The sequence below is a fragment of the Mirounga leonina genome, unplaced genomic scaffold (assembly GCF_011800145.1).
Source record: "Mirounga leonina isolate KUSES-001 unplaced genomic scaffold, KU_Mleo_1.0 Mir_168, whole genome shotgun sequence".
NCBI classification, from domain to species: domain Eukaryota; kingdom Metazoa; phylum Chordata; class Mammalia; order Carnivora; family Phocidae; genus Mirounga; species Mirounga leonina.
The window spans coordinates 56623610-56649766 of record NW_023270426.1 but is presented as its reverse complement, the minus strand read 5'-3'; the positions used below and the strand labels follow the sequence as shown (position 1 = coordinate 56649766).

The following is a 26157-nucleotide window of genomic DNA, read 5'->3' as shown; positions in this document are numbered from 1 at the left end:
AACAGGCACACCCTTACTTTACAGGTGGAAATCTGAAGAGTAGGAAATAGAAAACAAAATGTGCCTGAGGTCACGAGATATGGCATGCTCAGGGTGTGCATCTAAGTGATGCCAAAGTTGGCCCTCTTAAACAATTCACGATTCTGCCTCCCTGTTGCGAAGCCACCAAACCAGTTGCCTGAGGAACTTAGGCAGAGAAAGCCAGCTGAAGCCCTGTAAAAATGTCTCGTCTCTTGTGCAGGACACAGAGGTTGGCAAGCAGCCCTGAGCCCAAAGAGTCCTACAGACGGGGCAAACAACGAACAACAACCAGAGGCAGGTGCTCCCTCCTTCCTCCCCTATTCCAACGACCCGGGTAAGAGGATTGGATTGAAAGAACTAGGAATTACCAATGTCAAATTTTCCACTAGCTTGGAAGATGGGGGCTGGTGTAAAAAATAATTAAGCATAGTTATAGAAAATAATAAATATATTTCTTGTACATACAAGTTTGTAAAATGAGATTTATACCCATTACATAGATTATCTCTATTCTCTCTCTCATCACTTTGCATTAGCATTGGAGTGCTTCCTGTAGATTACAAATAATTAGAAGTTAGGAAATTTCTTTGACTTTGTTACGGATACGCAGTAGAGTGCCAGGCTACCATTGGTCGAGGGATCATTGAAATATCCTTAATAAGATATCTCTATTACTCTATTTTTGCCTCCACTAAGTTCTGCTCACTTAAAATGTTGAAGTCTTAATTATGAATATAAAGTTCATTAACACAAATAGCTTAATAGCTTAGACCTCAAATGATCTTGCTCTTATAAGTATATTTCCTTTTTTTTTTACCCCTTTCTTTATTCTTTTTTTAAAAAGATTTTATTTATTTATTTGAGATATACATAGAGAGAGAGTGAGAAAGCACAAACAGGAGGAGTGACAGAAGGAGAGGGAGAAGCAGACTTTCCACTGAGCAGGGAGCCTGATGCGGGACTCGATACCAGGACCCTGGGATCATGACCTGAGCCGAAGGCAGATGCTTAACCGACTGAGCCACCCAGGCGCCCTACCCCTTTCTTCATTCTTAAGATAATTCTTTGAGGATATATCAGAGATTGTAACATGAAAATATTTTAGACAAAATGTTCATTACCCACAGTCCGTACTTTCTAAGGGCAAAGGGAACTTACACACTGTAATGAGAGTAGCTGCAGAATTCATCAAGAAAACAGTGTTGATGAAGAGGAAGAGGAAGTGCCTTCTCCGTGGAGGAATGATGCCAGAGAGAAGTGTGACAGATGACTCAGCAGAAGGTCTTACTACTACTGTCAAGGGCCAGAGAGCCGAGTACTGTCACCTGACGGGAAAGCCAGCCAAGGAATCAAGACTGCTCCTAGTACTGAAGCAACTTCCTGTAAATCAGAGCTAACGTTGGTATGTGTGGTGACTAGCTAACCAGTTAGTTGCTGCCCTTCTTAGTCACTTCCTTCCTATTCCTCCACTTCTTTGTGGTCCTGTGAGCTCACCAACTCTACAGTCCCACTGACCTCGAGAGGTTTTTCTTTTTCTCTTGAGTAGATATCAGTGTTTACAGCTTCTATTTGAATTCATGGAGAACGATTATGTCAGCAACACCAAGGTACGTGCATACACTTTCAAGTCTGAACTAAAACTGTAAGGCACTTGAGGAAAAGCCTAGGCTCTTATGCTCATTCCTTCATTCACTCACAGACCATTCGGTCACGACCTATGGTTGTACTCTGGTTGCTGGGACTCACACATTCGCTGGGGAGATGGAGATGTGAATAACTTCTATGCGTGATACTTACCATGGGCACCAGAACACAGGCATTCTCCAGATCCAAGAGAGCACAGAAGGGGGAAGGCAGTCCAGAAAATAGAGGAGGATTTCTAGACTTTGAGCTCAATCCTGAAGGATGACGAGCAGTTTGCCAACCGGCTCAGAGAAGAGACGGCACCCAGGAAAAAAGAACAGCATTTTTGAAGGCCCAGCATCATGAAAGTGCACCATGTAATTTCACATGTCAGGGTGGGGTGTGAAAAGAGAAGAGGGGAGTTGAGATAGGGAAGAAAGCAAGGCTGTAATTGGCTTTGTGTGCTGTACTTTACAATTTAGAGATTGTTACAGATTTTACTAATAGAGTTAGTTTTTAACGGCAACTAGTAATTCTGTTGGCCCACTGGGGACTGATGTGAATGTGCTATTCCTCTCCACGGATGGCAACTGTCACTAGTGATAGGGCAGGAACAGCTGAATCCAGCAGGGACAAAACCAAGTAGGGTGCAGAGCTGGCCAGGGTCTACTGCATTGATCAGCACATGATGGGTGCCTGCGAATGTCCTCGACTTACTGGGGATCGGTATGTGCACATGCAATGATATTCGGTTCTATAATTGGTATAAAGAAAAGTGGGCTGGGGCGGAGTATAAATCTTGGAGCTCACTCAGGTACTAGAAATTCTTAATTACGCCTCTGCTCACAATTACACACAAAGAGTTGCCCTTCAGGTTCCTGTGGGACATGAGTAATAGCTATAATACGTGAATGTATCTCTGACCCAACCCTTCCTTAGTAAATGGGGGAGTACCTCAGTTCAAGAGGAAAAGAGAAGCATTAGAAGAACTGGTGTGAGAGATAAAATCCTTGAGAAAAAGTCCTTGTTGGTTTTTCTCAAAGGTTTAATCCCCCCCCCCCCCGCCCCCTGTCAAAATTAGTCAGCGGGGCAGAGTGGTTCAGAGCAAACTTTGGAGGTAGATCACTCTAGGCTCTTATTCTGACTCTACCAATTAACAGTTGTGGGACCTGTGGCAAGTCAGGTGACATCTCTTAACCTAATTCCTCAACTGTAAACTGGGCATAATAGGACCTATGTCAAGAATAAGAAGAATCAAACAAGGTAATCTGGAAAGTACTTAGCACAATGCCCGTTGCAGTAATCACAAACTAAATTGGTCTTTGTCAGGGTTTTCCAATAAAGGATCTCTTTGGATCTGAAACACATTGGTCACAGCCTTTTCTTTTAAAGTAAACTTTTCTTGCCTATTCCCAAATGCATTACGTCCTGTTCATGTCACATCATAAACCTCTCTCTCTCCTCTCTCTTCTAATGCTTGCTGTTAGGAGCCACAAGGCCCTATTCCCCTCCCCATCTCCCCCCACCTTTTTCTTAAGTAAACTCTACATCCAGCCTGGGGCTTGAACTCACAGCCTCAAGATCAAGACTTGCATGCTCTACTGATTGAGCTTCGATTCTTCAGTAATTATGTCAGGCAGTATTTTTTGAGCTGTGGAATAACACACTAACAATTAATTTGACTATATTTTTTGTCTGCTTGTAAGAACTTGCTCAGGGCTGAAGAAAATCTGAGATCTTTTCTCACTCTAAGTTGACTCCTTAGTCAAGGAAAACCGGAAAACTAAAAACTGAAAGTCACTAGGTACAGGATAGCAACTCATTTAAATAATCTTTATACGGCCAAATATTATTTCTTACACTAAAAAATTTGACATTAGAGTGACAATATTGGAAATCCTGGGCTAGTTATATCTCAGTGAAGATTATTTGCATTCAAACTTGAAATCAGGAAGGCTTTTCCAAATAACCAAGAAAACGCCACCACCTGCGAGAGATAAGTTTTGCATGATGATAATTTAGCATATAGAAGATGGGATTTTGAATGAAAAGTCTAGGTTAAAAGATCATGCATTCTCTGGCATCATTTTGGTTTCCTATTAACTTACTGTGTTTTAGTTCTCTCATCTAAAATAGCATCAACAAGTCCTTACTTTCCTTTGTTTATAGATCTATTTACCTATCTATGTCTCGCATATGTGAGAACGGGTCTGTGTTCCTTGGAGGAAAGCTACTATTTAAATTCAGGGTGTTATTCCTGGAAATGGTAAAAGCCCTGAAGCAGGAATATGCACACTGACCTGCGTGCTGCAGTTGGCAGCCTTCAGGATTCCTGTATGTTTCATTCTCAAGTCATAAAGCTGACAGGTGGGCCCTCAGGTGCACCGGGGAGGTGGAAAGTGTTATGTTATTATTTGGGGATGGCATGGACCATGTCGTACGTAACATGCTGTAGATAAAGACCTAGAAAAGCATCTTAGGTTCTTATTGCCATCCTTGAGGGTCTCGGTGTTATTCATAACAGAACTACCACAGTGTAGCATCTGAGGCATTTTCTATGGCAATGAAAAATAGAAAAGCCAGTACGACGTGTATGTGGACAGAAGGAATAGTAAGAACTGGTAGGGCCTGTTCCACTCTTCCTTCCTGTGAAATCTGATGTATAGTATCTTTTCTATTGTTTTCTGGCACAAATCTAAATTCTTTGTATCGAACAGTGTCTTAATATTCTGGACTTTGGGTGCCTTATAAGCAGTTACGTGGTTTTCATTTTCTCATGACTCAGTTCAGCCAATCTCCCAACCTGTGTAAATATCTTCAGCTTTGTGTTGAAATCTTTGTTTTGCTTTACAAGCCCAATATTATCTTGTAGCAGGTGCAGATTCTGTGTTTTCTGAGTTCTTAACGAACATAAATCCCCAGTGGAGATATTTGTCATTCCTTGCATGCCATTGTTCTGATAATGATGCTTATAAAACACAGAGAGACCCTCTCCTAGATTCCATGGCTAAGCATATGTTTCAAGAAAGGCCAATGATCATCAGGAAATGTGGAAATGCCTACGAGCTTTTATAGATGTATGTGTGTGTCTTTGAGTAAGTTTGCTAGAGATAAAAGCCATTTTATTTATTGCAACCCTTTGCCTTCAATGCAGTTCACACAAAGTGTGTCACACCGTGAAATTGTTATATATGACCTTTTCTTTGCTGCTGGAGTCATTTAGTTGTTAAAACATAATTTAAAATAATTACTGGAAATGGGCATGATCAGAGAAGTGTTCCAGGGCAACTTTGCAAATAAATACAGAACATTTATAAGCATACTTTTTAAACCAGTTTCCTAAACGCTACTTAAGAGGTATCTGGGTGAGGGAAAAACGAAACTGGTATTGTCTAGCATTCATGTAGCGTGCATCATAATTTTCTGGAAGCAAGCATCTGGAAATAACAGAATGGTGCACTGACGTCTCTCTCTCTCTTTCTCTCTCTCTCTCTGTAGTTGACAGAAGGAATGACTGGGGATGGAATCTCTGAGGTCAATGACTGTCATGTTAATAAGGTTACCTTTAGGATACCTTGCAACCTGCGAGATACAGTGACAGATGCTGTCTTTACAACCTTCTCTTGAATATTTAGAAAGTTGCATGCCTGGGGCACCTGGGTGGCTCAGTCGGTAAAGCGGCTGCCTTCGGCTCAAGTCATGATCCCAGGGTCCTGGGATGGAGCCCTGTGTCGGGCTCCCTACTCAGCGGGGAGCCTACTTCTCCCTCTCCCTCTGCTGCTCCCCCTGCTTGTGCTCTTTCTCTGTCAACTAACTAACTCAATAAATAAAATCTTAAAAACAAAGAAAGTTGCATGCCCATCCTAAAATAAATATGATGATATGAGTGATTCAAGAAAGCTTTGTTAGAAGAGTCTTCCTGCCTCTTTGTTTAGGTCAAAGTAAATAAATAATGCTTTTCACAGATACTTTGTTGTGGAATTATTGTCTCTTTCCCCTGACTCACATGTGAATTTAAAATGCAACGTGTAAATTAGAGGGATAAATCTGACAGAAGCTTTTTTCTTCTTCTTTATAATCAGTATAGCATTAATATGGGAGTATTTGCTTTCTCCACAAATAGATTCGGAAAACAACATAACAAAATTAGGACAGCAGCAACAGGAGCTTTTAAAATATGTTTTTAAAAGCAGGACGTGGGGGCGTCTGGGTGGCTCAGTTGTTGGGCATCTGCCTTCGGCTCAGGTCATGATCCCGGGGTCCTGGGATCCAGCCCCGCATCGGGCTCCCTACTCTATGGGAAGCCTGCTTCTCCCTCTCCCACTCCCCCTGCTTATGTTCCCGCTCTTGCTGTGTCTCTCTCTGTCAGATAAATAAATAAAATCTTAAAAAAAAAAAGAAAAGCAGGACATGAAGGTGTCCTTTAAGACTTCTTAGGCTGCCTGTAAATCAGTATTAGTCGGTGCTCCCGGGGACCCGGATTCTCTAGCTACAAGTACTACTGACACATCCCAGCATCTGGGGTCTCCTGGGCCCACTGACAGCAGAGCTGAGTCAAGGCTATCAGGTCTTTGCAAATACCACCAGCCGTAAATTTAAACAACAGTTGAATAAAAAATTGTACATTTCATTAACTGGAGAGGTAGATATTTCCGGGCATAGAAACCTGCCATAAAGGAAGAAAATCTAGACATTTCCTCCTTCCGTTAGCTCTATAACCCTCCATCTCAAAAAAAGTGCTACAGATATGTAGTAGATGAAGGGATAGTAGATGAAGGGATAGGAGGAGTTCTGTAATTCTTTTGGTTTTTATGTGTATCACTGGCTTCTCAGGCCAGCTGGCTAAGCAGGGACTATTTCTAGCCTAAAGGAAGCTCTAAGGAAGACCTTGTGATTTAGTTGCTAAGTAAGTATTTCTGCAGATGCTGTTATCTTTAGGTAATGATGTCCTACTTCGCAAATGAAACTCTGCATTTATTTTGGAGGAATAGATCTCAGAAATCTTGAGCTTTCTAATCTGGGATTCTGCTATTAACTACTGGTGTTCCTAAAGACATTGACTCTCATTTGTAAAGCACTGGCCTGGATGGGGGCAAATTTCTCTTTGGCTTTATGACTCCGCTTGTGTTTGAGTGCCCACCAGGACTGAAAATAATCTTGTTTCCCAGCCGGAATGGAAAATAAGCTGCCTGGTCTGGCTGGTGTACGACAGCATTCCCAATTGTGACGAGGAGCAGATGTAGCACCCTGTTCGAATGTAATAGAGAGCTGCTCACTGTACCGTGGATAACGTGGTCCCTTTCCACATGTGCTTCCTGCTTCGGAGAAGTCCTTGCCTGCGAAAGGGTGTAATAAACTCTCTGTTTTGTCACCATTGGTTACAGTACTTTAAATAACTCAGATTAGTTTGGGCTAAGCAGGATTGAAAAATATTATTTTCCTTGCCTGTGGGAGCAAATCATGAAAGATTTATTTTTAATCGCTCACTTGCCCTCTTTGCTGAAACTCAGTTTTGTGTTCTTGTTCTTCTCCTTCTTCTTTCCTTTGGAAATGCTATTTCCACCTGATATTAGAGTGAAATAGTTTGAAGATTGAGTTGTTTAATCCGAACAAATATGACTTCTTTGGCTCTCTTGATTGTTCTGACCCCATCTGTGCAGGAGAATTGACTACCTTGGCTTTCTTGGGCACACTGGGGAGACGTAAGCATGACTTGGGAGTCCAGAGGCATTTTAAAATACTAACTCCATTGTTGGCTGTCCATAGTAACTGGGAGAATCATTCAACCTCTCTGAGCCTTAGTTTCTTAATATTTCTAAAGCAAATTACACAGAACACAAATAATCTACTATGCTATTTGACCCAGAGTAGGAATATAATATATACTACTTTCTAGTCCCACGCCCTCACCTAGGTCTTTTTGTTGTTATTGTTTGCTGTTGTTGTCATAGTCCAGCAACTGGATAATTGCTGATTTTCATGACTGTGATACAATTTTATGAAGAGATACACTTCTAAGCATCTCAGCATTCTTATCAGATGCTACACTCCCTACCCATCCCCACCTTTGACCCCCACCCCACCATTCTAGCAAAATGTGAAACAAATAGCTACTTTTTTGCATAGTTTTCTTACAAAGGGAGAATGAGGACTACAAAGTAGTTAAATTTGAGGCTACAGACAGGAAATGAACAGGTGGGAGTAAGACCTGAAATTCTTACTTTCCATGGTGCTATGATAAGCATTACTAGATCATGTTCTCTGCTCAGAATGTCTTATCACCTATTTTGTGTAAGTATCCATAGAGATGGTTTGACATATTGTTTTGTTAATTAAAAAAATCTCACAAAATTTTAGGCTGCTATTATTTCTTAGCGTACAGTATGTTGTGCTCCAACACAGAAATTTAAAAAAAGCAACCTTTAAACAGGCCTCCAAATCTATTAAAACCTAACACCTGACGTGAGCCCTTCTCAATCTTAAATTCCAAAGTGAAGTTTCATTTAATGTCATTATCAGCTGCTTTAGCACAATATAGACACATTCTCTGACTAGTGATCATTTTTGGTCTTTACAAATTCTGATTTGTAAAAAAGTGTGCTTCTTTATAATTTTGGATGTAAAGTCATCTGAACAATAACTACAAAAACCCCTCCAGTTAGCTTCCCACTGCTGCATCCATAATATCCCAATTTTCTGACAAATAAACATAAAGTATATGATGAACTTGACCAGCATTTTGATAAACATTGTTGAATATAATGATGTATCTTCACAATTTCTTTCTTTTCTGTTGTTACTAAGCCTCTCCAGTAAATAAATAAACCACATTAGTCAGTATTAAGAAGACATTCTCTCATTCATTAACTGGAATTTGTATATTGAACTTAGGTGATTTAATTTTTGAAAATTGTCTTGCTAAAAGTTTCTTATGTAATGTTCTTCTTATGATATTCCCTCTTAATTTCTTACTTAATGCTATGGAAATAAAAATACCTCTTTAGATCTTTACTCCAATCCATATCTGTTATGGCTTCAGTTGTGTCCTCTGAAATTCCTATGTTGAAATCCTAACTCAGTACGTCAGAATGTGACTGTGTGTGGAGACAGGATCTACAAGACATAATTAAGGTGAAATTAGACCATGAAAGTAGGCCCTAATAGAATATAACTGGTGCCCTTACAGGAACAGGAGATTAGGTCAGAGACACACACAGAAAAAAAAATATGAAGGCACCAGGAAAAACCTGCCATCTACAAGCTGAAGAGAGAGGCCTCGGAGGAAATCAACCCTGCTGACACCTTGGTCTTGAACTTCTAGCCTCCAAAGTTGTGAGAAATAAATTTCTGGCGTTTAAACCACCCAGTCTGTGGTACTGGGTCTGTGCTTGCGGCAGCCCTAGCAAACTAATACAACATCTTACATTTGGTAATAATGTCTGATGGAGCAAGGATTTCCCATATGAATCTTTTTTTCTGCCAAAGTTCCCCTTAATTCTTTTTTTTTTTTTATAATACCACCAAAGTGTGACTGACAAACTTTTTGTGCACAAGTATATTAAAAAATTTCTCTTACAAATATTCTGTAATTCAGACTTGAAACAAATCAAATTAACCTTTTCCCTCAGTTGTAATGAGTTGATGAGATCTTACTGAATGACCCATCACTGAGATAATTTTTACAAAATTGGCTTTAGGACAACATCTTCCAAATTCAATCAATTCTTAAGTCTTATTGCCTTTGCTACCTTTCTCATAAAATACAGATTTTTTTTTTACCTCATTTTCCCTTCCAATTCTCATTACCTTGACACAAACACTAATGTCTCTTCTGGCCTCATGCAGTAACTTCCCAAATGTGCTCACCTACAGACTTTCTCTACCTCCAAAATATTTATTACATAGACTCCAGTTATAATTATGACCACAAATTTTTCATGCAAAATGCTTCAATAGTTTCACATTATCTACAGAATAAAATCCAAACTCCCTTCACAAGGCAATAGCACATGCTTCATGAGGTAGGCCCTGCATACTCGGTCTGCTTTGTGTCTATTTCCAACCTCCCAAGCTCAACCCTTGTTTTACTCACTAATACTTATTACCCGCAGCTCCTACAATGTGTTGGGCTTTTTAAAAATGTCCGTATATCTTTGCATATGTTATTTTTACCACCTGTAATGTTTCCCCAATATCCTCCGACCAACTTCTTATCCTCCAAGTTTTAGCTCAAATAATCTCATCTCTTGGTGAATTCAGATGGGCCTCCTGTGTTCCCATGACATACTGTTTATAGTGCCTTGTCCACCTCCACACTAGATCAATGTATTTCCATATCTGTCTACTAGGTTTCCAGTACCATGCCTTCATGGTGAAGTGACCCAATACCTATTAAGGGAATACAACAACGAAGTGGGTTATGGCATCACAAAATTGCTCTAAAGTGTTCAAGAAAGTGAACACTTGTATTTACCGCAAAGCCTTTATGGAAATGACCATAAAGGAAGATCATTCCAACAGGGTCAATTTTCTCAACAGGAATGATGTAATTTGGGGTTGTATTACAAGCGAGAGAATAATACCAAGCAGGGGCACCTGGGTGGCTGTCAGTTAAGCGTCTGCCTTTGGCTCAGGTCATGATCCCAGAATCTTGGGATGGAGCCCCATGTAGGGTTCCCTGCTTAGCGGGGAGCCTGCTTCTCCCTCTCCCTCTGCCCCTCCCTCTGCTTGTGTTCTCGCTCTCTCAAATAAAGAAATAAAATCTTAAAAAAAAAAAAAAGAACAATACCAAGCAAATTGTAGTTTGACAACATGGGCAAAGCAAAGACATGACAATTATAAATGGATATAATTAATATATTATACTCTAAATTCTATAAAACGTATATACATGTTCTAGATATATTTGTCTAATGTAATGCGAAGTAAATATAACTACTGAATAATAAATTTGATATTTATTAATTCTGTTGAATCTTCTAAAACAGATTTACATCTTCTTTGAAAACATATAACAGCAGTATCATTAAAATAAAATTCTATAATTATATACTTGAAGTAAACTTGAAAGCATTACTAAGCATTAAAAAACATTTAGGTTGCCTGGGTGGCTCAGTTGGTTAAGCGACTGCCTTCGGCTCAGGTCATGATCCTGGAGTCCTGGGATCGAGTCCCGCATCGGGCTCCCTGCTCGGCAGGGAGTCTGCTTCTCCCTCTGACCCTCCCCCCTCTCATGTGCTTTCTCTCTCTCAAATAAATAAATAAAATCTTTAAAAAAAAAAAACAACAAAAACATTTAATGGCAAATGTCATTCTTTTGTCCTTATAATAATTTATTTTGGAATCAGTGTGGAGTGGGCCTAGATCTCTTTGAAAAGTTTCTGAATTTGCATGCACAGCTGGTGGGGATGTAAATTAGAAAACATATCTGAAAGCAATTTAGCTTTATGTTTTTAGATTTTTCAAATTGTTCATAGTGTTTGAACTGGTATTTGCAATTCTGGAAGCTAATCTAAAACAAATCAGACATTTACAAAGATCAGAGCTGAAATAAATGACATAGAGACTGAAAGGAAAATAGAAAAGATCAATGAAACTAAAAGCTGTTTTTTTTAAATATAAACAAAACTGACAAACCTTTAGCTAGATTCACTAAGAACAAAAGACAGACGACTCAAATAAATAAAAGTAGAATTGAAAGAGGAGATATTAGAACTGATAATACAGAGAAATATAAAGAATCATAAGAGACTACTATGAAAAATTATATACCAACAATTCGGGACTACCTAGACAAATAGCTAAGTTCCTAAAAACATACAACCTACCAAAACTGAATTATGAATAGAAAATCTGAATAGACTGATTACTAGTAAGAGATTGAATCAGTAATCAGAAGCCTCCTAACAAACAAAAGTCTAGAACCAGATGGCTTCACTGGTGCTTTCTACCAAACATTTAAAGAAAAATGGAAAACAATTCTTCTCAAACTCTTCCCAGAAAATAGAAGAGGAGAAGGAATCACTTCTAAATCCATTTTTTTTTTTTTTTTTGAGGCAGGCATTGACCTGATACCAAAAACAGGCAAAAATGCTGCAAGGAAGAAAAGAAAATTACAGACTGATATTTCTGATGAACACAGATGCAAAAATCCTCAACAAAATATTAGCAAACTGAATTCAACAATACATTAAAAGAGTCATACACCATGATCGAGTGGGATTTATTCCAGGGATGCAAGAATGTTTCAACATCTGTAAATCAGTCAATGTGATACACCACATTAACAAAGCGAAGGATAAAAATCATATGATCATCTCCATGGATGTAGAAAAAGCATTTGGCAAAATTCAACATCCCTTTATGATAAAAACTCTGAATAAAGTGGGTATACTGCAAATGTTCCTCAACAGAATAAAGGTCCTATATGATAAGCCCACAGCTAACATCGCACTCAATGGTGAAAAAGTGAAAGCTTTTCCTCTATGATCAGGAACAAGATGAGGATGGCCACTCTCACCACTTTTATTCGACAAAGTACTGAAATCTTTGTCAAAGTAATTAGGCAAGAAATAAAAGGTATGAAAATTGGAAAAGAAGAAGTAAAACTATCACTGTATGCAAATGACATGATATTATATATAGAAAATCCTAAACATTCCACCAAAAAACTATTAGAACTAATGAAACAAAGTCAGTAAAGTTGTAGAACACAAAATCAATATATAAAATTTGTTTCTACAAACTAATAGCAACCTATTAGAGAGAGAAATTAAGAAAACAGACCGATTTACAATTGTATCAAAAAGGATAAAACATCTAGGAATAAGTTTAACCAAGGAGGTGAAAGACCTATACACTGAAAACTGTAAGACACTGATGAAAGAAATTGAAGATGACAAAAATAAATAGAAAGGTATTCCGTTCTCATGGATTGGAGGAATTAATACTATTAAAAACATTCATACTACCCAAAGCAATCTAAGATTCAGTGTAATCGCTATTAAAATTCTAATGGCCCTTTTCACAGAAACAGGACCAAGAACTCTAAAATTTGTATGGCACCACAAAAGACTCCAAATAGCCCCAAGCAATCTTGAGAAAGAAGAACAACGCTGGGGGCATTGTGTTTCCTGACTTAAAACTATATTTTAAAGCAATTTCAAAAAACACGGTATTGGCTTAAAAACAGGCACATGGATCAGTGGAACAAAGTAGGAGTCCAGAAATAAACCCATGCATTATATAGTCAATTAATATGTGACAAAGGAGCGAAGAATACATAACTGGAAGGGCAGTCTCTTTAATAAATGGTGTTAGGGTAACTAGACAGCCACATGAAAAGGAATAAAGCTGGACCATTATCGTATACCATACACAAAAATTAACTTAAAATGCACTGAAAACTTGAACATAAGACCTAAAACCATAAAATTCCTAGAAGAAAACACAGCTTCTTTTTTACATTGGTCTTGGTGATGATTTTTTGGATTTTGATACCAAAAGCAAAGGCAACAAAAGCAAAAATAAACAAATGGGACTACATCAAACTGAAAAGCTTCTGCATGGCAAAGGAAGCCATCAACAAAGTGAAAAGGCAACCTACTAAATGGGAGAAAATATTTGCAGATCATATATCTGATAAGGTGTTAATAATCAAAATATATAAAGAACTCATACAATTTAATAGCAAAAAACCAAACAATCCATTAAAAAATCACAAAAGATGTAAGTACATATTTTTCCAAGGAAGACCTGCACACGGACCACAAGTACATGAAAAAGTGCTCAATATTACTCATCATCAGGTAAATGCAAATCAAAACCACACTGAGATACTGTTAGAATGGCTAGTATCCAAAAGACAAGCAATAGCAAGTGTTGGTGAGGATGTGGAGAAAAAGGGAAGCCTTGTACACTCTTGGTAGGAGTATAAATGGTGTAGCCACTATGGAAAATATTATGGAGGTTTCTAAAAAAATTAAAAATAGAACTACTATATGATCCAGCAATTCCACTTCTAGATATTTATTCAAAGAAATATGAAGAGAAAATGAGATTCAAAGAAATTGAAATTCAAAAGAAATTCAAAGAAAATGAGAACACTAACTCAAAAAGGTATATGCCCCCCTGTGCTCATTGCAGCATTATTTACAATAGCCAACACATGGAAGCAAACTAAGTGTCCATTAATGGATAAATGATTAAAGAAAATGTGGTATATATACACAATGGAATATCATTCAGCCATATAAAAGAATGAAATCTTGCCATTTGTGACAACATGAATAGACCTTGAGGGAATTCTGCTAAGTGAAAGAAGTTAAAAAGAGCAAGACAAGTATGAACTCACATATATGTAGAATCTAAAAACAAAAAACAAAACCAAAGATACAGAGAAAAATTGGTGGTTCTCAGAGACAGGGGTGGGGGGCTGGGCAAAATGGGTGAGGGTGGTCAAAATGTACAAATGTCCAGGTATGAAATAAATAAGTTCTGGGGACGTAATATACATCATGGTGACTAAAGTTAATAATGCTGTATTGCATATTTTTAAATTGCTAAGAGAATAGATCTTAAAAGTTCTCATCACAAGGAAAAAAAATCTTTGTAACCATGTGGCTAGTTAAATAGACTTAATGTGGCAATTTGATATACGAATATCAAACCATTATATTGTACACTTGAAACTAATATGATGTTACATGTCAACTATATCTCAATTAAAAAAAAAACAACCAAAATATGCTGGGAAAAAAACCAAAAAATTCTTCAAAATATTAATGGTGACTATTACTGAATTGTGAATTTTTAAAAATTTTTGTTTGCCTTTTCCAAATTATATATACTATTTTTATAATTGGAGATTTGTTAACTTCCAAAGTTATCCCATTGGTCTTAGCATTTTCTTAGAGTTCTAGAGATATAACAAGTAGTTATTATTGCTGATAGACGTATCTCTCTCCACTGAAAAATGATTTTTAGAAGATCTCATTATCTTCACATTTCCTCAGTTTATTTCAAATTAAGATAGTGTTTACTTGTGTGGATACCTCTTGGTTTTATGGAGGGTACTCTACTTCATGAAAACAACAGTGGCCATTATCCTAAATAACCCTAAGCCATTAAGAAAAACCTTTACAATGCACCTTCAGAACATCTTGGCAACTTGCTAAAATGGTACGTAAAGAAAGGAAAAATTGGAGATGGGCTATACTGTATATTTGCTAACGAGCCTTTCCTCTAAGTCTGGTAATAAAAGGTCATGTTTCTATCCCAGATAACAATAATAGAGAGGCTTCCTTGAGAAGGCTGGTGACAGTATGTATATGCCAACTATCCATTCTTTCCTATGTCTCATATTTACTGTTCATTCCTGATCTTCCTCTGGGTGGTTTTTATTTGTAAAGCACATATATGTGCTTTTATTTTAATTCCTTGCTCTTGTTTTCATGCTTAGTTTCCAATGGCACAGTCCTTATTTCAGTCAGGAATATTTAACTATATCCTCTGGGAATAAATTCATATTTGCTCCTCCAGCAGTCCCACGGAGGTTTTTTGAGTAAATGACTTCCTAAAAATATCCCATTCTTTTCTGAATCATTTTGAATGATCATTTCTAAAGTAAGCATCTTCTTTTAGCCTGGAAACACTGACACAGACGGAAGCTCCACTGTTTCCAGTCATTTTGAACACCAAACGGAAGGAGCAAATACATCCAGTTCTTTATTATCTGAGGACTTTATGGATTTATAGGACCAAAACGATGAAGAGAAATTCTTTAATGCTTTCATGTTCTTTCCATTCCCCTCCTAAGTTTTAACTTTGGCCATTTGCTTTTCCAAACCTGCTGCCAAGTCTTCATACTGCTGAAACAAGCCACAGCTCAGCGTAAACACACTAGCACTACTGGAAGGAGGAGGTGGTGACCAGGGAGACCTGGCTGCAGGGCTCACTCAAGACCTCCTGTCTGTATGGGCAGCTTCCCAAGCTCCAGGACAGAGGCCTAACCCTGTACCAGTCCAGTGCCATCCTGCAGCACCTGGGCTGCACCCTTGGGCTGTTCATGAAGGACCAGCGGGGAGGCGGCCCTGGTAGATGCGGTGAATGAGGGTGTGGGGAACCTCTGCGGCAGATACATCATATCATCTACACCAACTATGAGGCAGGCAAGGAGGGGTATGTGAAGGCACCAGCAGGGCACCTGAAGACGTCTGAGACCCTGCTGTCCCAGAACCAGGGGGGCCAGGCCTTCATCGTGGGCCACCAGATCTCCTCCGCAGACTACAACCTGCTGGACTTGCTGCTGATTCACCAGGTCCTGTCCTCCACCCCCTCTTCCTGCCAGGATTCCTTCCCCCTGCTCTCTGCCTACTTGGCGCACCTCAGCTCCTGGCCCAAGCTCAAGGCCTTCCTGGCCTCCCCCCGAGGCGGTGAACCTCCCCATCAACAGCAAACAGAAGCAGTGAGAGCCTGTGGCACTGTGGGCAGGAGGCCGGGGCTGCCTGCCTTCTTTTCCCCAGGACCAATAAAATTTCCAAGAGAGAAAAAATAATAATAATAATAAATAAAAGCATAGTGTTTTTCTCAAGGAAAAATTACTACCTAACCATTTCCCCAGATACCAGTGTGACACATGAACTGACTGATGGAGGAGGTTGGCCTTGCAAGGACCAAGAGTTCAAATATTTTAAAGGAAATTCTAGTAGCAGAAAAGAGATGTTAACTGGCGTATGTGCCATTGGAAAATTTCCTAGGTATTTTGTTTTAGAGAAAAATTTGTTTGCAGGAACTATTTCCTGAATTCAGAGACAACACATCACTAATGAATGACACACAGGAATATAGCTCATTACTAATGAGATTATTTGAAGATATTCTTAACAACTGCTCAGTGAGAATCAAATATAAGCATATGATTCTTGAAATGCCAGAAGGATCATTTGAGCATTGACCATTTTACAGGTTCTCATGAATGGTTAAGGAGAACATGAGAAAAATGTATTTAAATTCTTTGTATATGATCGTGGGGTGAGTACAGTAGAATATGTGGAAATATCAAAACTTTCAGGACAGAAAGCCACAGTTTTCTAATCTATGAAATACATATAATAATTCCTATCTTGGAACTACTTGTGGATTAAATGTAAAAATATATTTGTAAGTGGTTCGTCATGGGAATGATACACTGGAACTAGGATGAGACATTTAAAGATGGCTGAATATTGGGAAATTGCTTTCACCCCATTGGGTAACATACCCAAATGACTGACAATTAAGATTTTGGAAATGAGAACTGGGACATAGTCTTATTGGCTACTGTGATGTGATATATTGCTTTGTCATGAAGAATAGCCAATAGAGGGGTGCCTGGGTGGCTTAGTCGTTAAGCGTCTGCCTTCGGCTCAGATCATGATTCCAGGATCCTGGGATCGAGCCCCGCATCGGGCTGCCTGCTCCACGGGAAGCCTGCTTCTCCCTCTCCCACTTCCCCTGCTTGTGTTCCCTCTCTTGTTGTGTCTCTCTCCATCAAATAAATAAATAAAATCTTAAAAAAAAAAAAGAATAGTCAATAGACTGTTGCAGAGGTAGGAGAGAAAATAAGGATGAAGATGGTCAAATTGAATGAGTAGGTTGAAGTGTTAAAGGTGCTGAGAGAGATGAGGAAACCAAGCATGACTTGATAAAGAAGAAAATTGCCTGAATACCAGGTAATAACTATCTGATCTCGACTAAAGAAAAGGATGAACGATAACAAGCAAAGCTAATTATAGAAGGTGATCTGTTATGATAGGAATTTGCGGAAGTGTATAACATAGCTCCCTGCTTGAAAATATTCACTTACTTGTCCTCAGGATTCATATTTGATTCCTATTGCTGGTCACATTTCTTAGCCCCTAGAATATACTAAATAAATGTTCTTAAAGAATGAATGAGTGTCTTAGGTTGGGCTCCCCAGCAGAAACAGACTCTCAAATAAGTATTCAAGTGCAAGTAGTTTATTTGGAAAGTAATCCCAAGAAGCCTCAGTAGAAGAGTGGAGAAGTAAGACCAGAAAAAAAGGGGGAAGGATTCTCAAAAAGAGCATGTTAGTGAGCAAGTGACCACTGTGGGCTACTGGGGCTCATTTCTACTGGCTTTCTCTGAGAGATGTTGTAGAACCCCCATTCTGATTGGTTGAGGGCTGCTGCTGAGGGCATCCACTCTATTACCTTCCTTCTGAGCATGCTCCTATGGCAGAGAAAGCCCTCAGACAGAGGTTCCAAGGTGCTTCTGGAAAGAAACTGCAGGCGGTATAATGGTGATTACTGAGCGACAAGGAACAGGGCACAGATAGTGTCTGCTCCAATGAGGGAATGAGTAATGAATGACTTACAGCTTCCTTCCCTTGGATCTGTAGGTCATTTCAGTCTTCAAATGACCAAGAGTGAAATACCAGTGCCTAAATAACCATCAAGCCATATTAATGAACATTTTCTTTATCATCATACTTAACTTCTGGGAGAAAACATATTTTATAGGAAAAGGAACACCAGAGGGGAGAAGTCACTGATGAAGTGTATATAGAATGGGTGGTAAAGAGTCCTCGAAAATAAATTTGTGACAGCAGTGTCGCCTAGGTCAGGCCATTTTTATGAAGATTCTGATAATAGTCACCCTATATGATAGGATAAATGTAATTGCATCCTGGAGAAACTGTGAAGCATGTAAACTTCATCCCTCCCTCCCCCCTTCCCCCCTTCCTCCCTCTTTTCCTTCTTTCCTCCCTTCCAAAATAGATATAAATATTAAATAGTTTTCCTCATCTTCTTGTAGGATTTAAGAATTCAGACGATAGTGATACAAAATAGAATCCTCCAATTTACAGAAAATTTATGTTTGCTCCCTTTCTAATTAGGGTACTTAGAAAAGTTTCTAGGATTTTGAACATTCAACCCAATTCTATACTTGTCTGACCTTAATAGGAGCCTAAGGCAAGCACAGAAGTCAGAGTTTGGCCCAATATACTCACCCAGAAGAATTAACTGTCAAATATATTTCATTTACTAGATTGCAAATTTTTAATGTCCACATTCACTCTTTTCCACAAAAGTTCAAGAGTAGTTATATTTAAGCAGGACTACATCCTCATGAGACGTCCCAATTTGTGTTATTAGCCAGTTCAAGCTTCGAAGAATTAACAGTTTGGAACTGAGCATTTTATTGCTGCCTGCTTTTTATTTGTCTCTGTTTGGTAATGTAAAATATGGACTATATCCTGTTATCAAGCTCAAACACCGAACATTTTATTCACTGGCTATTCAAAAAAAGGTGGGATTTTAAATATACCTGAATTATGTGGATAATTTTTTATTGCATTTTAATTAGATACAGCCTTAGGAAAAGTTGTGAAAACATTCTTACATATTCTTCTGGATGTCAGTTGCCTAGGGTAGTTCAAATTTTAGATTTTTCCCCTTCAGTTTTTCTTTTATTTTGATGCTTAGAAATAAATACAGTATTTACTCTTTGTCAAAATTACAAAATAGAGTATTTCTCAATGATTTTTCCTTTGAACCACTTTATCCACAGAACTCTGAATTTAATATGTAATCACTACATTTTTCTGTAGATACTTTTCCATTTAAATATCTAGTTTAAATATTTTTCCATTTTATTCTATTAAATATTTTACATTTGAATATTTAAATTTAAATTTCTTCTATTAAAAAATGAAGTGATCCTAACTGCTCACTTTGAATCTCAGATTGATGAAAAATCATTGTTCTCAATCTTTTTATAGATTTATTATCATGACTATTATTAGCACATAAACCTTTGTGGTATCAGGGCCAAAAGGAGATAGCACACTCACTAACAGTAGGTATAATTATGGTGTGTGCTTATAGGGCATCTGAAAAAAGCAGCTATGGCTGTGTTCTTAAAGATCAGAACTCAGCCATAGAAACATGAAGAAATATTATTCAATGTATAAGAATAATTACTAATACTTTGTGTTATTTTGTACTTCCTTAATTTATAACTATTAGATCATTAAAAATAATATTTGAGTGTTTGAAGATCATTGTTACTTACAAAGAAACTTACAAGATACAGAAACTACAGAAGAGTGTTTTGGTAGAGGATGTGGTTAGCGACTATAAGAAAAAAAGTCAATTAATGCTAAGACATTGCAAGCCATTATCTTATCTCAATATTTGGTTTTTTCGAAGTGAAATAAATCCTATGAGATCCTAACATCTGTATATATAAAATTCAATAAAACAAACTGAGCATGCTTATATAGAGATATTGTATAGGGAGATGTTTTGTGATAATTACCTTTTTTAAAGCTCAGTACATTTTAGGGAGCCATTGAAATAAATTTCAATTCTTTTTTTTTTTAAGATTTTATTTATTTATTGGAGAGAGAGAGAGAGTGAGAGAGAGCAAAGGGTCAGAGGGAGAAGCAGACTCCCCACCGAGCGGGGAGCCCGACACGGGGCTCGATCCCGGGACTCCAGGATCATGACCTGAGCCGAAGGCAGTTGCTTAACCAACTGAGCCACCCAGGCGCCCCGAAATAAATTTCAATTCTTAATGAAAAGTTTTCCCATTACCCAGTTTGGACCATCTTGAAATTGGAGCCCTAATTGAACGTGGATAGTATTTTTAAATTTTCCATCCTTTATATTTTACAAGTATTTTTTGATAAACAAATGTATGTGCCTGATCAAAAATTTAATTATTCAAAGACATTAGTATAATGAAATTGACTTTCTGTCCTGTCTCCTTGTCCCATAACTTCCTCCCAGAGGCAACTAATATTAATTTCTATGTGTCTTCCAGTAATATCTATACTTCCACAATAATATAAGCAAAATTTCATGATCTGTTATATATAAACAACTATATATATCTTTGGATTAACATATTATATACACGGGGCGCCTGGGTGGTTCAGTCGTTAAGTGTCTGCCTTCGGCTCAGGTCATGATCCCAGGATCCTGGGATGGAGCCCCACATTGGGCTCCCTGCTCAGCAGGAAGCCTGCTTCTCCCTCTCCTACTCCCCCTGCTTGTGTTCCCGCTCTCGCTGTGTCTCTCTCTGTCAGATAAATAAATAAAATCTTTAAAAAAAACCAAAACAGAAACAAAAACATATTATATACACAGCTTGGTGAGTTACTTACTCAGTATGTTAGATATTATTTTATTTACAACGTAAGTTACAATTCTAACTCAGTTTTTAAATTATTTTTATATTACATTAGGAGGATATGATTTATTTTGTGTGTTGGGTACCCTATTGTCAGACATTTGAGTCATTTCCATTCTCTTCACCAATGAACATTTACAGCAATCAACATTTTTTTTACCTATGTCTTTGTATTCAGATAGATGTGTTTCAATAGAATAAATTCCTAAATGCAGAGCTGCTGCTTTTAATTTTTATAGATATTAATTTTAATAGTAATTAACCAAGTTCCCTTCATATAGTTTTTTTTATCAAATGATATTTTAAACTGGAAAAGTAATTAAAAGCCTATTATTTTGGCTCTCAAAATTAAGTGTCTATACCACTCATTTGGCACTTAGCCTAGGTGATTTTATATTTATTTCTCTAAAATAGATGTAAAAGTTCCTAATGGCTGCTATAGTATCTTCCGTACTTTGCTATTCTTACTGCTAAGCAATAAGGCCCATTTAAAACTCCTCTGATAACTAATAAATCCATCATCTCAGTTTTGCTTTAGTATCAATTGGCTCTTAATATTAGTAAGTTACTGCAAAATCCTACCTTTGAATAGAACTGGAAAATGAAGAAATAATACAAATAGTCATGTTTTATATGGTGTCACACGTGTTGTTGCTTTTACATTATTATTTATTAATTTTTTAAAAGGTCGTATCTGTGCATCAAATCACAAGGAATAGATAGATGTTTTTTCTTCATCCATCCCTTGGGCACAGCCGGTCCTGAGCACCTTGCTCTAGAATGTTGCAACAGGAATTTCAAACATCAAAACAAAAACATAAGGAGGAAATCCCCATCCTGTGATATATGGGGGCTGGTTACCTCCTTTACAAATAGGAAGATTAAATTACTACCAAAAAAATCCTGATTTTTAGATTGCCTGTGCTAGACAATTGTAAGCATAGCACTGAAATAACACTGAAGATACTGCAGGATCCTGTGGAGAGGTGTCTCTAACACCTGAACTATAGACTGGGCAGGCAAGTTGGTTATAAGTGCAGTAATACCCTTGGATGATGACAAAAGGAAAGAAAAAGTATCGAGTTTCATAAATTGTTTGTACTCCAATATATTTTCTCAGTTGTAGGTCCTCAGCTATTTTACTGAGTGGAAAGTTTTGAGTTGAAGAGTTTCAAGAAGAATCATGGTGCATTTTTTTAATGTCTCAGGAAACACTTTTTATGGTAACTTAGTCTATGAACAAACTCACATTTTTAGGCATTAAAATATTCTTTTCGTTATGTAATATTTTATACAAAAACACCTCAGATGTGTTATAAGATGTGACTATTTTAACAAATATTAGATTTGTATCAACCAGTTACATGCTGTATTTTGTGAATCATTAACTTTTTTTTTTAAAGAAGATGTTCTATTTTGAGCCACCGTAGAGGTACATTCCTGTTTTTGTGACCAACAAACAAACAAACTTAAACAACTATCAGGAATATGTCTTATTTTAGTGTTTTGTTTCAGTGTGAATTACCATTACTATATTTGTTTAATGTAAAGTTGGAAAGAGCATTCGGTGCAGTTTTCAACAAAAATAATACAAATTCTTGATAAAAAAACAAAAATGTTGAAGACTGTTACTTGAACAGCTTTGATTCCTTTTACTTTTATTATTTATTTTTTGGTTATTTATGCCTCTTAGAGATATGGATTTATTTTTCTTCTCTAGGATTTATTTGCTTTTTCAGTTTGTGTTGTTACCATTCTCTCTAATACAGACATTAAAAAAAATATCCCATCAGAATGGTATTGTAATTTGAGTACAAGTGGATAGACAGATGGGCAAATGATGAGTACTGTGAAATAAACCTAAAAATATAAATGCAGCTTTGTTTGCAATGACAGCTAATGCAACTACTTTAAATATGAAGGCCCCATTATTGCAATAAGCTAAACAATCATTTAAAATGATTTTAAAAAATCAAATCTCTCCTCGTGTAGAAACAGACTGTACTCTTAGACTTCGAAGATCAGGCTTATAGGTTCATATTACTTAGTGATGATTAGGACAGGGTGTCATTTTGTGACACTCCAGGGCAAGTAGCCTCGGGGTGTCATGATATGGCACATTGGCTCAGTAACGTGAAATCATTCTAAATGGCACCTCTGAACTACTCTGGAAAGTTAGCTTTCTAATGAGAACTTGGCTACTGAAGAAGCACTTGGCTAAGTAACAACAGATACCTCTGCCATTGCAAAGAAGAGCTTCTTTTTTTCTGCCAGCATTTAAAACGAAACTGCTTACATTTAGGAAATTATCACTGTAAGTTAAAATGAGGGGGGTGAGGCAGAGAGGCAGTGGGAAATGTGCGATTAAAAGAATCATTTAGCTGCTAACAGCCATGCCGGATGTGCATAATATTTAGAAAAAAACTGAATACTATACACACAGAATTGAGGAAATTAATTTTTGATATAGATGTGTCAGAATTAGCTCTGTGATACACTGGCAGTTTAGATTTTATTTATTTATTTGAGAGAGAGAGAATGAGAGAGCACATGAGAGGGGGGAGGGTCAGAGGGAGAAGCAGACTCCCCGCTGAGCGGGGAGCCCGATGCGGGACTCGATCTCGGGACTCCAGGATCATGACCTGAGCCGAAGGCAGTTGCTTAACCAACCGAGCCACCCAGGCGCCCTACACTGGCAGTTTAAAAGTGAAGAGAGGGCTATCAGATTCTGCTTTAAAGCCAATATAAAAGGACTCAGTCTCAATCACACTTTCTCTCCTGCTTGCAGAGTCCCTGTAAAATAATGACCACTTACTCAACAAAAGTACCAAATACAGGCACAAAAACTGCTCAAACACTTCCAGAAACATTTTTTGAAGTTTAGGAGATATGAAGAACAAGACCAATAAGATCCCTACTTTTATCACATTACACCCTAGTTGGGAGACATATAATAACCAAGTAAGCATATATATTCATCATGTAATTTCAGATAGTTTTAAGTTCTATGGAGAAAATAAAACAGGATGCTGCGATAGAATATACCTGGTGTGTGGGTACTGTGGAGAGGGTCAACATCACTCAGGGAAGGCATTCCAGGTAAGGATACATTCGTGCCAAAGCCTGAGTGATGAGACGGAATCAGCCACATGAAGATCTGGAGGAAGGGCATTCTGTATAGAGAAACAGGAATTGCAAAGTCCTTGCAATGGAAATGTTCAAAGAGAAGCAAGCAAGCCAGCATGGTGAGGGCGGGAGGGGCAGTGTGGTAGAAGATAAAGTCGGAGAGATGGTGAGGAGGCCTGACTAGACATGGCCTGCAGGTAATGGCAGAATAGACTTCTGTTCTAAGGGCAACAGGAGACCACTGGAGAGTTACAAGCAGCGGAGTGAAATAATATTCATTATTAAAATGATCACAGTTTCTGGAATTAAGAAATTACCTGGTACAGAACTAGACGAAGATTAAATTGCATAAGGATAAACTTGGAAGTGGCAGACCAGAGAGAGGTTATTGCAATCGCCAGATGTTTGACCATGGTGGTAGGATTCGGGTAGTCTTAGCTGAGGTGGTAAAGTGATTAGATTCAGGATATATTCTGGGGAGCAGAGCTTACATGCTAAGAGTTTGGATACTGGGCATGAGGGGAAGAGATGAAGTTAATATCACTTCTAGGATTTTGCCCTGAGCAGCTGGCCAGATGGAAACACATTTATTGACAGAAGATTGGGGGAGATTGATTTATAAGGGAAGAAACTGAAAGTTCTGTTTTACACATGGTGAGTTAACAGTGACTATTAGATGTCTACATGGATCTTGATACAAGTCTATCTGCGGTCTCAGCAAACACAAGAGTTCTGTGGGTCATCAGCATGACTCTCCTGTTCTTGCTGTCCTGCGTCTTCCTAGACTGAGGGAACAATGGAAAGAAATTCACTTATTTATTCCTTCCACAAATATTTATTAAACATCTGTGCCATAAACCTTCAGGTCAGGCACTGTTCTTGCAGATGTGGACAGGGCAATAAACAAGAGGGAGCTGTGTTTTTGTATTAGACTTTTTCCCTTTCAGGTTTAGTTTCAAGAGTGTGGGTGAAAATGGATGACTCATTTCCGTTCTTTACTAGCTAGCACAAGGCTGCCCGTCAGTTTAGTGTCTGTTGCATCACACTTCTCTGGCATTCAGTAGAAACGTTCAGAAGCAGACTCAGCCTGAATGCACAATGTCACCTGCCAAAGTCCATTAGTAAAGAATACAAAATGAATGGTACTGTTTAATATAGATTTCCTCCCACTTATTCCTCCTGTCTTTTCATTCTTCTACCATTGATTATTTTATAGAGTCCTAGAGTAAAAGAAACATCTTTGAGCTTGTGATGATTAATAGAAATTATTATATAGAGAGCTACTCTGGTTTAAGTCTACCAAAGAATCACCAAAATATTTCTGAGTAACTGGTTATCACAGCCTTCTTGGGATTTTGTTAGTGGCAACCTGAGGTTTCTGAAACTAAGAAATTACTTGGTGTTTTTCAACACTGATGTGATAGTTTCTGATGCCACTTGCTTAATGAAGGAATAGTTTTTGTTTTTCTTCTACAGGATTTTAAAGCAAAGAGAGAGGCAGAGATAAAAATAAATTCTCACTGGTGCTTTGAACTAATTCTGGTCCCAATTAAACTTCAGGCGAACCAAATTTGAGACCATAAAATACAGTCAGCTTCACTTTGCATTCTGCACCCCCTCAGCCTTCCTTAAAACTGGCTCCTCCAGTTTCCATCTGAATGACGCTCTCATCAGACTTAGTTGCGCTGAATGGAGATTGCTGTGTGCTGTAGTCATGGTCTGGTTTCCCGTCTGGTGAAGAAGCGTTTCACGGTAGTTAATAGCACTGGCCTTAGTCAATGAGACGAGGATTTGGATCCTGGCATTGCCATTCCCTGGCTGAATGAGCTCAGGCCAGACTCTGATTCTCTCTGGATCTCAATTTCCTCATCCATGTTTATGGGTCAGACTTGAATGAGCTCATGTAGGTAAAGGACCAAGCACAGGGCCTGACACAGGGTAGGTGTTTGTTTACACATCCCCTAAACGTTTGAGTGCGAGGCACTGTTGTAGGCTCTGGGATAAAGCAGAGACAAATTAGACAAAGTCCTTGCCTTCGTGGGTCTTACATTGAGGCACTCTGCAATCTTTTGCTTTCTTTCTCATTTGCTTTCTTTCCAGAGTGGCTCTGGGAAAAATAGTAATACAGGCAAAAATGGGTTTTTGATCATAGTCTCCCCTGTGTGTGTGTGTGTGTGTGTGTGTTGTGGC

General features: G+C 38.1%; 1 pseudogene; it reads left to right on the top strand.

Moving 5' to 3' along the window:
* The first annotated feature begins 1187 nt into the window (after positions 1–1187).
* Positions 1188–16112, top strand: LOC118017146 (annotated as a pseudogene).
* The last annotated feature ends 10045 nt before the right edge of the window (positions 16113–26157 follow it).